The following is a 15,979-nucleotide window of genomic DNA, read 5'->3' on the forward strand; positions in this document are numbered from 1 at the left end:
AAAGGACCAAGGAAGGGAGTATTATTTACTCCTTCTCATAACACAAGAAGTAGGAGGGGTCACCAAATGAAATGAATAAGCTGCAGGTTTGAAATGAACACACTTCCCTCAAGCTGCTGGCAATGCTTCTACTAACGCAGCCCAATCTGCTGTTAGCCTTCTTGGCAACAAGGGGACCGTTGACTCATATCCAGCTTCTCATCCACTGTAATCCCCAGGTCCTTTTCTGAAGAACTGCTGCTTAGCCAGTCGGTCCCCAGGCTGTAGCACTGCACGGGATTCTTCTTTCCTAAGTGCAGGACTCTGCACTTCTCCTTGTTGAACCTCCTCAGATTTCTTTTGGCCCAATCCTCCAATTTGTCTAGGTCACTCTGGACCCAAACCCTACCCTCCAGCGCTTGGATTCTTTACGTGCTTTCACAGAGTGAAGAGCACATGTTCCATGATTTCATATGGCAGAGTTTTATGCTATAGGGAGCTTTCCTTGTGTGAATTTGACAGGTGAATCGACATAGAGACATATTGTGACCCTTCTCAGGGAGCAGAGGGCTGTGAGTTTCCTTGTTGCCACCTGCCACTAGGAAGAGGGAGTTTTGCATTTGGCAGCTGGATGTTAGTGACCAAACTCACCCAGCCCTTCAGGAACTCAAGAACCCTCCTCTGAGCTACAGCAGCCACCCTAACCCCTGAGTTCCTTCAATGTGTCTCCCTCTGGGGTCCAGCCCAGATCACCAGATACTCAGAGAAATCCCAGATTCTCTCTGCCCAAAGCAATGGTATATCCCAGGTTACTAGTTTTACTGTGGACCACTGCTACTGTATCTCACACAGCACTTGAGTATAGTTATCAAACAAGCAGAAATTTATTTAACAACCGATAGAGATTTAAACAAACAAATGTGAGTGATGGAAACCAACTGTTACCAACTAAACAAAATCAGAAAATGTAACCTACACTTCTTAATAGTTACCTTTCCTATCTAAGTAGATTCTCACCTCACACGTCAGTCAATTTCACTGATTGCTAGTCCCTAGGCGCCATGGCCCTGCCTTTCATGAAGCATCACTGGTCATTAGGAATCTCCTTGGTGAATGGACCCAGAGTGTTTTTCTCCACCCTGTTATGAACTGAATCAGTCTTTTGTCTTTATATTCACAGAAAGGACGATCTACTCATTCTCATATTGTCCTTGTCACTTCCACAGGGTTTCGATGTCTATAATTTGTCTTTGATGGTTTTCTATTGGCTTTTCTGGGTTGGTGCAAAGGCTGACAATGGAGCAATACATCACATAACTGGCTAGCAAGGGAGAGGTGCCAATTCCCTCCCACTGGAATGGGCCGTCCCCAACAAGACCTATGATTGGGGTGACTCACTTTCACAACAATACCATATGGGCATAATTTTCCATGTACTTACATTACCCCTTAACTATGACTTGGACACACCTCTCGCAGTGAGTAGGAGTATCAATAATTTACAAGCTTTCAGTAGAGATCTCACTGCTATGCTTCCTGGATAACTATCATAAAAGCAGTGTATTAGCTGTGGGGAGTTTTTCAGGTCTGACACAGGAGTTGCTTGTGAAGAACAGTGACCCCCTTTGCCAATTGACACCAATGAGCTTTTGTCACAGATGCACTGAGCTATACAGTCACCCCCTGATAGAACAGAAAGGCCAGCACAAAAAACAGAGAGAGGAACAATAAGATACTAAAATGACAATGGCTGGAACTCTCCATTTCTCTCACTCTTTGCATTCATGGGCACTAAGAGCTGTAGCTACAGTTGAGGAACCAGGTGAGTGGACAGCTGGCTCAGCCCTCCATACCAGTAACTTTCTCACATATAGGGAGATGGGTCAAAATTGGAATTGATGTTAAGACTGTCTCTACACTTCAAACACTGGAAATATTCTTCTGACAACCTAACACTGTCTACACTGGGGCTCAGGTCACATTAACGACTTCTCTCAGTGGAGAGGACTTTTCACACCCCTGAGAGATGTGGTTATGCCAACACAGCTTTTCTACATCGACCAGCCTTTAGATGGCTTATTGACCTGAAAGACAATGGATTTCAGTCTTTTTCTTTATATTGATGGTTGATGAGTGCAGCTGTTCTACCTGCTGGACACATCCTGTGACAGATGTCAGGCCTTTCCTTTGCAAATTAGAGAAGTGGGGAAGACAGTGACCCTTACAGTCTAAGCTGGTAAAAATTTATACAACTTGTCACCTCGAGTAGCTTTCCTTTGAATAGAAATTGACTTAGAAACTAAACAAAATAAATTCTATTTGAAAACACAAAATACTAAAATCTATACTGGGCCAATATTCTCTTATGCACACTTTCTCACACACATTCTCCCATCCCAACCTTTGGAGTGAGGTTTTCTACCAGAACTCTTTATACTACAGGGGGTAAATTAAATCAAATTAACTATTCAAGATTAGCCACCATTTCCTGTACGACTAACAAAACAAAACAAAAACAACTTTCAGTTTTCCAAAATACTTCAGATTATCACACATTTAGTCTCTTCTTCTTTAACCAATAACTTCACCAATAATCTCATTTTAATAGATGATAAAACATATTCAAAGATCACAAATTCTTATTATATATGTTAGTTTTCTTCTAATGCCCATTGCCAAAAACTGAACCTTGGCTCAAGATGTGGTTTGTCCCAACCACTTCTGTGAGTTCATATATCTCAGGATCTTCTACAGTATGTGTTGGTGGAAGGGGTCTCCTATGTGGGAATCTTTGCATCATGAGGAAAAATACCTCTCGTGTCACACACTTAATCTTTCAAAGTGAGAGAAGATAGAGAAGTGATGTAAATGCATAAAACACAAGAGAGAACTGTCTGGTCTACACTAAAGACATTTATCGGTTAACTATATTACTCCGATGTGTGAAAAATCCACACCACTGAGCAATGTAGTTACACAGCCCTAACCCCCTGTGTAGATAGCGATACATCAGCAGCAGAACTTCTCCTGCCAAAAGAGCCACTGCCGCTTGCGAGGGTTGGACTAATCGAGTCCGATGAGAGAAATCTCTCCCATTGGCTGAAAGCGTCTGTAATAGCAGCGCTACAGCAGCGCAGCTACATTGGTGCAGCTGCACCAACATCAGCTTTATTGTGTAGCCAGAGCATCAGACACAAAACCATAGAATCAGAACTCAACATGCGAGTATCCAGAAGTCTGAAATTGGAGCCTGATACATTCATTGCCTCATTGGTTACCATCATTTCTACAGCCTTGAAGTCCTTGTTACCCAATCAGGCAGCCAGTTTGGGATCCACGGGGAAGGACTGTCCTTTGAAGCGCTCTCTTTGGATCCAAATGGTAAAGGATGATTGTTCTCAATGTAACCTGGCATCCTTTGGAACTGTAATCAGTGACACTGAACTAGGAAATGGAGTTGTACAAACAATTTTCCTTGGGTCATTGGTCACCATAGCTTCCTTTACTGGGGTGGAAACCAAGAACTGGATGTGGACTTTTTCAGCCCCAGCTCTTTCCAAATCCTTGGTCTTGGTTAGGGTAAATTTACACTTCTCTGAAGTAGAATCCTTTACAAAACCACTCCAAATCTCAGCAGTGTTAGTGAGGCTTACCAAAACATGGAGGCTTACCAAAACATGCCCAGCTTTTCTTTAATTTGGTGGCACAGTTCCAGGCAAGGGACTGGATACAGGGCTGGATCACAATCTTCATTAGTGACCAGAGTTGGAGTTTCTATTCAAAAATAGCTATTTTTCTGCAGCTATTAGATTTCCAAAACGGATTTGATTCGATATACATTTTTAGCACCTACAAAGGATAAATTCAACAAAACTCCACTTCTATTTCCTCAACATCTGCATCATGAAGGGCAGCATCTCCGATACAATAAGATTAGCTAGGAAAGATCTTCTGTAGGGCCTGGGTTACAAAGGCTTTGGAACCAAATACCTGGGCATTGTGCCTAGTTCAAAAATCACTTAGCATGGAATTTTCTCCCCAGAACATCTGGGACAATATTGACTTAAACAATTGAACTACACCGTGATCATATGCACTTCCTTCAGTTAGTTGGGGTTCTGCTGTTGTTCATCATTTCTGAGTAGAGATTTTAAATCACTGCTGTTTCTTTGTTAGCCTGTCCAGTAAATTGGAGAGTTCTCTAATGCTGACAGAACTGCACTTCAACCTTTCTCCATGACATCATGCAGGGATGGGGAAAAAGCAAAGCTGAAGTGAGAAATGATGACTTTAGCAAATAGTCATTTGTCTTAAATTCTCCAATAAATCTGAGCTACATCCTATCAAACTGAACTACTATCCAATTGAGTGACCAAACAGCCTTCAGGAAAGATAGAAACCCACATCACAGAGAGCTAGAATACATGGCAATGAAAGTGTGAAGTGAAATTCCAGAGCAGGTTACATCTGATTATTCAGAATCAGGACAAGAGATTCTCCCATCACATTCTCCTCTGATCCATTCGAACATACTTCACTCAGCACTGTCTCAATAGCCAGTTATGTTTATTTACAAAATTTTTAGTATCCAAGCATTGCTATAATTTGGGACAAAACCACTCTCACCTTGCCAGAAGTGGCTTTACCAATAGATGGAACCTGGGATTTAAACTCCCAATGATCACACTGTGTTTGGGATCCATTTGAATTCCCCTTCCAGGTCTTTGACACTTTCATCTCCAGTCAGAGCGACTCTGAGATAAGATTAAAGAAGTCAAAGCATCATCTCCAAGCACAGACAGCTGAGAACTGCTCCTCACAGGACACTTTGAGAAGTGGATGGATAGAATGTGATGATGATAACCTCTGCATGGCTCAGACAAAAGGTAACAGTTCTGCAGTGATGGGGAAGAAGGGAATCTCTGCGTCTCCCCATCTCCTTCCAGTGTCACAGAGGCTGAAATTACACTTTTTTTCCTGCCCCTGCTCCTCTTCATTTAACTATAATTTGAAAAATTCCCATTGTACCTGCTCTTCAGCACAACCCACAGCAACGTGAGAACAAGTGGCAATGATACAATCTGTATCACTGGTGACTAACAATAACTTTGAAATAGGAAGAATAGTATAAATGTGATGCTCCCTGGTTCCTGATAGGAAGGGCACACTCGAATTACTCATGGGATAATGGAGTTGATAGAAAGGACAAATGGGTCCACCTCAAAACAGGGCAAACTGCAAAAGGCAAAAATGGGCCCCTCATCTGGTCAAACTGAGGGATAACCATGCTGCAAACAGTTCAAACAGCTTTAAACGTTACTATGTGGGAATCAGGAAAATTATTACAGAAAAAAAAGTATTGATAGCCCTAGAGGTGTTTATGTTGCTGATCTCCCTTGCAGATTCTCTGATGACTAACATGGGCTAAGTGCCCACAGAAGGTTTTCCCGCACTCACTGCATTCATAGGGCCTCTTCCCTGTGTGGATTCTCTTATGCCTAATAAGGTGTGAGCTGGTAATAAAGGTTTTCCCACACTCACTGCATTCATAGGGCCTCTCCCCTGTGTGGATTCTCTGATGTTGAGAAAGGGCTGAGCTGTTAGTGAAGCATTTTCCACACTCACTGCATTCATAGGGCCTCTCCCCTGTGTGGATTCTCTGATGTGTAATAAGGTCTGAGCTGCGACTGAATTTTCCCCCACATTCACTGCATTCATAGGGCCTCTCCCCTGTGTGGATTCTCTGATGATGAGAAAGGGCTGAGCTGTCAGTGAAGCATTTTCCACACTCACTGCATTCATAGGGCCTCTCCCCTGTGTGGATTCTCTGATGCCTAATAAGGTATGATCTGTGAGTGAAGCATTTTCCACACTCACTGCATTCATAGGGCCTCTCCCCTGTGTGGATTCTCTGATGCCTAATAAGGTATGATCTGTGATTGAAGCATTTTCCACACTCACTGCATTCATAGGGCCTCTCCCCTGTGTGGATTCTCTGATGGGTAAGAAGGTTTGAGCTGCGATTGAAGGTTTTCCCACACTCACTGCATTCATAGGGCCTCTTCCCTGTGTGGATTCTCTGATGCCTAATAAGGTGTGAACAGCGACTGAAGGTTTTCCCGCACTCACTGCATTCATAGGGCCTCTTCCCTGTGTGGATTCTCTGATGCCTAATAAGGTGTGAGCTGGTAATAAAGGTTTTCCCACACTCACTGCATTCATAGGGCCTCTCCCCTGTGTGGATTCTCTGATGTTGAGAAAGGGCTGAGCTGTCAGTGAAGCATTTCCCACACTCACTGCATTCATAGGGCCTCTCCCCTGTGTGGATTCTCTGATGTTGATAAAGGCCTGAGCTGCTAGTGAAGCATTTACCACACTCACTGCATTCATAAGGCCTCTCCCCTGTGTGGATTCTCTGATGTTGAGAAAGGGATGAGCTGTCAGTGAAGGATTTTCCACACTCACTGCATTCATAGGGCCTCTCCCCTGTGTGGATTCTCTGATGGGCAAGAAGGTTTGAGCTGCTACTGAAGTTTTTCCCACACTCACTGCATTCATAGGGCCTCTTCCCTGTGTGGATTCTCTGATGCGTAATAAGGTGTGAACAGCGACTGAAGGTTTTCCCGCACTCACTGCATTCATAGGGCCTCTTCCCTGTGTGGATTCTGTGATGCGGAATAAGGTTTGAGCGGCTACTCAAGATTTTCCCACACTCACTGCATTCCTAGGGCCTCTCCCCTGTGTGGATTCTCTGATGTTGAGAAAGGGCTGAGCTGTTAGTGAAGCATTTTCCACACTCACTGCATTCATAGGGCCTCTCCCCTGTGTGGATTCTCTGATGTTGAGAAAGGGATGAGCTGTCAGTGAAGGATTTTCCACACTCACTGCATTCATAGGGCCTCTCCCCTGTGTGGATTCTCTGATGGGCAAGAAGGTTTGAGCTGCTACTGAAGTTTTTCCCACACTCACTGCATTCATAGGGCCTCTCCCCTGTGTGGATTCTCTGATGTTGAGAAAGGGCTGAGCTGTCAGTGAAGCATTTTCCACACTCACTGCATGCATAGGGCCTCTCCCCTGTGTGGATTCTCTGATGTTGATAAAGGCCTGAGCTGCTAGTGAAGCATTTACCACACTCACTGCATTCATAGGGCCTCTGCCCTGTGTGGATTCTCTGATGCGTAATAAGGTGTGAACTGCGACTGAAGGTTTTCCCACACTCACTGCATTCATAGGGCCTCTCCCCTGTGTGGATTCTCTGATGTCGAGAAAGGGATGAGCTGCTAGGGAAGCATTTTCCACACTCAGTGCATTCATAGGGCCTCTCCCCTGTGTGGATTCTCTGATGTCGAGAAAGGGATGAGCTGTCAGTGAAGCATTTTCCACACTCACTGCATTCATAGGGCCTCTCCCCTGTGTGGATTCTCTGATGTTGAGAAAGGGCTGAGCTGCTAGGGAAGCATTTTCCACACTCAGTGCATTCATAGGGCCTCTTCCCTGTGTGGATTCTGTGATGCTTTATAAGGATGGAGTAATCACATACGTTTTCCCCAAACTCACTGCATGTATTTTTTCTCTTTCTGCTGAGGATTTCCTGTTGTGTTGTGGTTTCCTTGAGGTCCTTTTGAGTTTCCTGACAGGAAATACATTTACCCACTTTCTCCCCTGGCTGGTTTCCCTGCTCTCCTTCTGGTCTGTGCTGAATGTCATGGGATTTTTCCTGCTTATGACTCCAGGACACATTCCTTTTCAATCTTTGCGATAATTCTCTGTGTTTATCCACTTGCTCAACATTTTCCTGCTGAGAATTCTCCTCCTCTTTCTCACATACCATTGCGTCACCTGCTGTGATAGAGACAGAAACCTCAAACAGGGATGAAAAGGGGAAGGCCAAACCAATACAAGTACTGGAGAGAAGTCTAATAAAAATCAGGAACTGAACTCCCCCAAGGTCTTCCCCAAACAGGAGAGAGGAGGGGATCAATTCAGGCTTCACATCCCATCCACATTCACAGGGGGAAGGGAGGAAGCTACTGCCTGGTGTCTGCTAGTGTCTACAGGAAGCCATGAGCTATATTTACCCTAAGGATACGACCCCTGCTAGGGACAATATTGAACTGAGAGACCTTCCAAGGGCATTGTAGGGCATCCCAGATGTTTCCTTCAGGCACTTACAGATTCTGAGTTGGTTTAATATTTCCTCACCTGTGCAGGGAGCTCTCAGGATCTCTCTTTCCTCTGAACCCTGGAGGTCTGGGACCCATGGCTCTTCCCCTTGTTCCAGCTGGGAGATCACATCAGGTTGGGAAATTGGAAACCCTGCTCAGATGAAAGAAAACAAAGGAGGTCACTTGATTTCATAACTTTGTCATAAAAAACATTCTATTAATTTAACTTCAGTGCTTAGTGTGACAGGTGTGCCTGGGGCAGTCCACACTGAAAATGCCAGGGTCAGGGCAGGATGAAAAAGGGAGAGCAGGTGCTCCCAAAACTGGTGGTTAACACTGAAGTTAAACTCAACGACCAGTCACAAACTGTGCTTCTGATCCCACACACGGGTTATCGAGAAGCTGAAAAAAGAAATCACATGGCCCCCTTTATTGCATTCCAGTTCTCCGACTCCCAATCAGCACCTAGGTCCAGTACAGTGAGAGGGTATTTAAAAACTCTGCTCATATACAAAATGTTTTTCTGACCCCAAAAGGTCAGCCACATTACAAAATCACTATAGGTTTGGATCTTACCCAAAAGACCACACTGCCAGCCAATCCTTTAGCATGGAAAGACAAGACAGGACACGACACACAAAAAGTTGTTAAATGGAAAAGCAGTGAGATGCATTCCAAAATCTATATATCAGGTTATTAGCAGTATTGTTGAGCTGCTGGCTTGAAAGTCCGTCTGGAACACATCCACAAGTTCGATGGGTCTTTCAGTCCTTTGTTCCAGGCTTCAATTTGTAGAGAAGTTGCTCCAGAGTTAGGAAGAGGGATTGAAGACAAAATGGAGATGATGCAGCTGCCCTTTATATTCCTTTTGCCATGTGGCTTGTACTACCTGTGTCCCAAACACAAGCTTCACAGCACATGGCATGGAAAAGCCTCGGAAGTCTCAGCACACAGACATACCCCTGCATGTCTTGCTGACTCAATAGGTTTATGCCCTTGATCAGGGATGGGCAAATTACGGCCCACGGGCCACATCCAGCCGACAGGACCATCCTGCCCAGTGCCTGAGCTCCTGACTGGGGAGGCTAGCCCCTCCCCCGCAGCCACACCACCGTGCGGGCAGCGCTCCTGCGGGGTGGGGCTGTGCGCTCCTGCTGGGCAGTGTGTCTGGCTCTGCGTGGTCCACGTGGCTGCCAGACACGCTGCTCTGAGCGGCATGGTAAGGAGGTGGGGGCGTTGGATAAGGGGCAGGGAGTCCCGGGGGGCAGTCAGGGGACAGTTGGATGGGGCGGAGGTTCTGGGGGGACGGGGGCTGGATCGGTGTGGGAGTCCCAAGGGTCTGTCAGTGGGCAGGGGGGTGGATAGAGGTCAGAGCAGTCAGGGGACAGGTAGCAGCGGGGTTGGGTAGGGGGTGGGGTCCTGGGAGGGCAGTTGGGGGGGGTCTCTGGAGGGGGCGCTTACGGGACAAGGAGCAGGGGGGGTTGGATTGCTCGGGGATTCTGAGGGGGGGCAGACGGGGCGGTAAGTGGGAGGGGGCGGATAGAGGGTGGGGCCAGGGTGTTTGGGGACCCCAATGTGGCTTTCGGGCTAAAAAGTTTGCCAACCCCTGCCCTTGATCCTTTCCATGGTCTCACTGTACAGCTGATGGGCCATCAAACAGCCTAGGCAGCGCTGATGCCAATATGTCTCACCCAGAAACACTGCCCAAGTCTGGAAATACAGAGATACTCTACAAATCTATAACTCACAATACAAAGCTGATACAAACATAGAAACAAAATTATCATACTTGGAAAAGCATAACATTTTCACTGACACCTGTCATGGCATATCTAGCACGAGTCATTTCAATTGTATCAAATTGGTATTGATAATAAAAAAAATAACATAAAATGTCTCACAATTCCATACAGTGTCACACTTGGTAAAATTCAATTCCCAGTGAATTCCACAGTGAATTCCCAGGACCAGCTCCCCCGGTCCTTGAAGATGATGAACACTGTGCTTATGATGTATTGAAATACCCACATATCTGCTGGGAACACACAGAGACAGACACTGTGTCAGTCTGTACCCCTAGGTTCACTCTTCTAGAAAATTATGATCAATTTTGTACACAGAATGGCATTTTGAAAACACATAATCTACTGAATATTATCCTGTTAAAATGTGTAACACTGTATCTAAAGTTATGAGATTTTACTGTATGATATTACTGAAAAAGTTACAGTGCTCGGGAAGATCAGTTTCTCGGAGACAGCAAGGCAAACAGCTGGACAAATAGCCACTCTGCGGCAGGGGGAAGGTGTGAAGAAGACATTTACATTCCATCACAGGGACCACTTGAAGCTCATATCTACGAGAGCCTGTCAACATGACTCAGCTGAGAACTGGATTTGTTTCTAGTAGAAAGGACTGAATTGTAAAGAGATGTGAGGAAAATGCATGAGACTCTCTCTCCCCTTTCCCTCTGCTCATGACAACTTCTGAAGACCTGATCTTGGGCGGCAGGGGCGGGTTAGGGGAGTCCTGGCTGAAAGGAAAACCAGCCTGTCTCAGCAGATGGTGAGAGAACATTTGCTTTCAATCCATTTCAGCTTGTTAACTTAGATCGGGGTGGGCAAACTTTTTGGCCAGAGGGCCACATCGGGGTTGCAAAATTGTATGGAGGGCTGGGTAGGAAAGGCTGTGCCTCCCCAAACAGTTTGGCCCCACCCCCTATCCGACCCCACCCACTTCCCGCCCTGACTACCCCCCTCAGAACTGCTGACTCATCCAAACCCCCCTGCTCCTTGTCCCCTGACCTCCCCCTCCAGAGACCCCACCACCACTAACACCCCCAGAACCCTCTTGGGATCCCACCCCTATCTAAGCCCCGATCATTGTCCCTAACCGCCTTCTCCCAAACCCCAGCCTCCCTCCCCAGAACCCCACCCAACCCCTCCTGCTCCCTGTCCCCTGACTGCCCCAACCCATATCCAGCCCCCGCCCCTGACAGACCCCGGGACTCCCACGCCTATCCAACTCCCCCATTCCCCATCCCCTGACCACCCGCCCCCTGCTCCCTGTCCCCTGACTGCCCCCCAGGACTCTCTGCCTCTTATCCAACCCCCTGGCCCTGGCCCCCTTACCACAGCAACGCGGCTCGCCGGAGCTAGACACGAGGTCCCTCAGGAGCGCGCTGACCGGCCCCCTTACCATGCCACTCAGAGCAGTAGGAGCTCGCAGTCCCACCGCTGCAGCACTGCCCAGGAGCGGTGGGCCAGAGCGCTGAGGGCGCAGCATGTTGAGGCTGCAGGGGGACAGCGGGGGCGAGGGGACAGCAGGGGAGAGGAGGGGAGGGGGGATCCTCCCCGGCCAGGAGCTCAGGGGCCGGGCAGGCTGGGCCCGCGGGTCGGATGTGGCCTGTGGGCCATAGTTTGCCCACCTCTGACTTACATGTTAGTTTGTGTTTTATCTTGCATTTCTTTTGTAAACAATTCTGACTTTTATGCCTCGTTACCTGTAGTCACTTAAAATCTTTTTTTTTTTGGTAATTAACAATCTTGTTTTATTGTTTTATCCAACTAGTGTGTTTGGATTAAAGTGTGTTGGAAACTGCATTTGGGATGTAGCGGGGTGGACCCCCGCTCCTGTCCTGAAGGGTTAAAAACAGCCCTGGGAGGGGGCTGTGGCTGGAGAAAGCAGCTTTTAGGCTGGGCTGCTTGGGGGAAGTGGCTGCAGCTGGGGCCACGCCCCAAACAGACTCAGCTGGCCCTATAAAGGCAGAGAAGCCAGGGGCAGATAGAATCTCTCTCTGTCTGTAGAGGGAGATGGCTGCAGGGAGCTGGACACAGGGTACCTGAGTGGAGCAGGGCTGGGGAAAGGCAGAGGAGCTGGGGAGCTCCAGCCTGGAAAGCCCCAGGCTGTGGCCTAGCAGAAGGCAATAGGTACTGGGGGGTTGCAGAGGGCAGCCCAGCGGTAGGCAAAGGCAGCAGGTCCAAACCGTCCTTGCCAGTGATGAGTGGCTGATACTGCAGCCTGCCCCAGGGGGTGGGGCTAGACGATGACTGGCCTTATACTGAGCCGAGGTGGGAATAGTGGGTGGGAGTTCCCTGGGGAGGGGAGACCCTAAGACTGAGGGGTTACTGCCAGAGGGCAGCACCCCAGGTAAAAGGGGCACCAGGTCCAGGGAGGGACATGGGGGGCCAGAGGACAGGCAGATCACCGGCCTGCAGAGGGTGCGCCGGAGCTGGAATGAGCTAATTCCCAGAAGTCACCAGCAGGGGGTGCTGCAGGGATGAGTCCACTCATCTACATGGGATAACAAGGCTGGTGCATGTCATTTTCCACAGATAAAATGACAGATGTCATATGAGCTTGCCTTGTTCAGTAGTGTGTTGGACAGGGAAAGATGCAGATTTCTCGGGGAAGTCTGGGAACAGAGACTTTTCTGGGGTTTTCCTGTGCTGCACTGTAACTCATGAGTCGCTGACTAGCAGCACTCAATACTGTGTAGCTGGGAGCAAGTTACATGCTGGAGACTGTGTGTTAACTGCCCAGGAGCGGCTGCTCTCACAGTAAAACAGTGTAAAAGTCACCCCAGTTTGGGAAACTGAGGGGACACAGCTGTTCACTCCAGATTGCACTGTGGTTAACGTCACAGACACTCAATTTCAAAGAGGCTCCCAAAACACAGAGAAAGTAAATCCATGTCCCAGAAATCCAAGACTCCAGAGAGAGGGCAAGTCTCCCTGCCACTGCTTCTTGCTGACGGAGAGGTCCAGAGACAATGAGAGAGTCCTGGGGAAGCTGGGAACAGGAATCATGGGCTGGTGGGGTTCAGTGGAGAAAGGGAACAGGAAGGGCAGGGATAGTACTGAATGCAGGATCTCAGCAGTACTAGATGTCAGGATAGCACATAGTGCAGCCCATTGGAAAACATAATCCCAACTAGACATATAAAACGATGAGGTCTAAATTAGCAGTTTCCACTCAAGAGAGAGATCTTGGAATCATGGATAGTTCTCTGAAAACATCCACTCAATGTGCAGCAGCAGTCAAAAAGCGAACGGAACATTGGGAATCATTGAGCAAGGGATAGAAAAGACAGAAAATATCATATTGCCTGTATACAAATCTATGGTACGCCCACATCTCGAATACGGCTGTAGGAGCTGGATTTTATAATGTACTGTGAGAATTAATGTATGATTTGATTTCATCCTGTCAGCCACCCTGTTTGAATAGCAGAAAGGAATGACAAACCAGAACAATCCTTCTGACTGATTATGGTCACCTTTTGTTTTAGGATAAGTTACACTGTCTACTATGGTTTCCTCTATGTATTACAAATTAGGCACTCTAGTTAAATCTACATATCTTTGTTTTAAGGTTTAGTAAGTTAGAGACAGGATTCTCTATTGTGTCTATGTTAAGTAGATTAGAGAAACATTGAAGGCAAGGTTTCATTTGCAATGCCTTTTTGCTCGATATAAAATACTACTGTTTGTATCCTCAGTGGGTTTGTGTGAATGAGGATGTATGCATCAGAAAAGAGAAGGTGTAAAGGCCATTGTTACAGCCAGAGTCAAGGAAGGAGTCAAGAGACTTAAAGGACATCAAAGAATCATCGACGCACATCCATAATGAAGGGCAGATTGATGACCCTGAGGTAAAGGCTGGCACCCCTGAGGACAATTGTTTAAATCAGAACGAAGGACAGGTTGACCCTCTCGGAGGTGCACTGGAATGTTTACACCAGTTAAGAAGTAACCGATCACTAACTGATACAGCAAAATCCATAGAGTTCAACAAAGGAAAAAAGCCTATAAGAACCAGGGTGCTTGGCCATGGGACTTTGGGTTTGTCTTGCCACACTCCAGGAGCACTGGATCGTGACCGACAAGAGCCTAGCCCCACACTCATGCTCAATCTAACTGGCCATTAGATTGACTTGAGCTACAAGAGACTGGTAACTATGAACATCACGGGTGGGTGACTAAAAAGCATATGCTAACTGTTGTATTCTCAATAAATGCTGTGTATTTACCTTCCTCTACAAAGATCCCATGTGCTTTGTAGGAGCATAACACTGCATGCAGATGTGGTCGCCCCATCTTAAAGAAGTTTACTTGTGCAAACAGGAGATATTTGACACTGTGTGACACTGCTCCTGTGCTCTGTTCCCAAACTGTTCTGCAGCAGGGGAGGGTCTTTGGCAGTGTGTGGGTCACTGGCATATTGGGGTGATGCAGAGACAGGACAGTGTAGAGGTGGCATTGTGGGGCTGGCGTGAACCTTTTCTCTTCATTTCCCCTTCCAAGAACTGAGGGGACAGGAATCCTTACCCAGCGAGGTCACATTCTCATAGTTCTCCTGCATGACGTCTCTGTAGAGGGCTCTCTGAGCAGGGTCCAGCAGAGCCCACTCTTCCCTGGAGAAATACACAGCCACCTCCTCGAAGGTCACTGGCCCCTGAAAGAGCAAGAGTCCAACACTCAGTACCTGCTGCCTCACTCACAGCCCCACTATTTGTGGGGGAGAGAAGTCAATCAAATGCAAGCTCTGGGTGGATCACAGTCAGAGTCCCACCCCCACTCCACTCAGAGCATCCTGGAAACACCAAGTTAAGGGGACGAAGCAAGAGCCCCTTTTCTCTCCCAACAGATCCATCACACTCCTACTAGCCACAGACCGATACAGGAGATGAAGCCCCTAGCAGGGACCAGGGAGAGCTCCCTGGTAGGAAGCCCAACACCCTCCCCATTGTGAGGAGCTGGATATGAAGGGAGGGGAATCTCCCCTAAACCTCACTGATGGGTGCCCCTTTCATATCTCACAGCAGCGGCTGGTCAGTCTGACCAGAATCCCAGTGCTGGAGCCTGACCTGTTTTCCTAGCCCCAGGTAGGAGGGTTATTTTCTGTTTCACAAATTAGGGTATTTCCACCTCTTAATCTCATGGGTCTGTTCCTAGAATTTGGGCCATTTATTAAACTCCCCCCAGCAGGAATGTCACAAGCTGTCCTCCTCCCTTCCCCACCCTGTGCATTTCCTGCCCCGCTCCAAACCAGACTGTGCAAATCTTCCTATCTCCGGTGTATTTGCTGTCCCCTCTCCCTCCTGCAGGAACCCACCAGCAACCCCCCGATAATCCCTACCTGAACAGGCTCCTCTGCAGCCATTTCTCTCCCCTGTCCCATGGGAGGATGGGATGAGCTAGAGCGAAACAGGGATGTCATTCTGCAGCCTGGGAGGGTGAGAAGGGCAGTTGTGGAGGTTTCAGAACAGGCTTTAGTTAATTTCACATCACGATTCCCACAGGCCCTTTCCCTGCAGACAGACATCCTAGACTCTGCCATGCTGGGAACATGCTCAATCTCTTTATTACAGTGTGGAGCTGGCCCTTCCTGCCAGGCTAAGCCCACAGACACATTTTTAACCTCACTTCTCCCTCTCCCAATCTCATAACTAAGTCTCTGAACACAAGGCTAGAAAAGAACAGAACCAAAGGTGTCACTGTGGGGGATTCCCTCGGACACTGACCCCAGGGCAGGCACACCCCAGCAGGGGGAATATGGAGTCAAGAACCAGCTTTTCCTCTGTCTGATCCTTTTCTTGTTCACTGGAAAGTGGTTCTGCCCAGGGATGCTGCAATACATGTGTCTGGGTGGACTAGAGAGCTGGAAATCTCTCCCCCCCACTCATTTCTCCCACTGCCCCTTTCAGTCTCTCCTTCCCCTGTCCTCTCTCCCTGCTCCTCTGGCTGGGAAAGTCCCATTCCTGGGGGCTTTGCTCTCCCATGTCTGGATTTGCTCCTGGCAATTGCTAATGGGAGGAGAAATGACGAGGGGCT

At 47.6% G+C, this 15,979-nt stretch overlaps 1 pseudogene; it reads right to left on the reverse strand.

The window, feature by feature from the left end:
• Positions 1–2,104: 2,104 nt before the first annotated feature.
• Positions 2,105–14,588, reverse strand: LOC120375660 (annotated as a pseudogene).
• Between the last annotated feature and the right edge of the window lie 1,391 nt (positions 14,589–15,979).

This window comes from Mauremys reevesii, linkage group 12 (assembly GCF_016161935.1).
Source record: "Mauremys reevesii isolate NIE-2019 linkage group 12, ASM1616193v1, whole genome shotgun sequence".
Lineage (NCBI taxonomy): Eukaryota > Metazoa > Chordata > Testudines > Geoemydidae > Mauremys > Mauremys reevesii.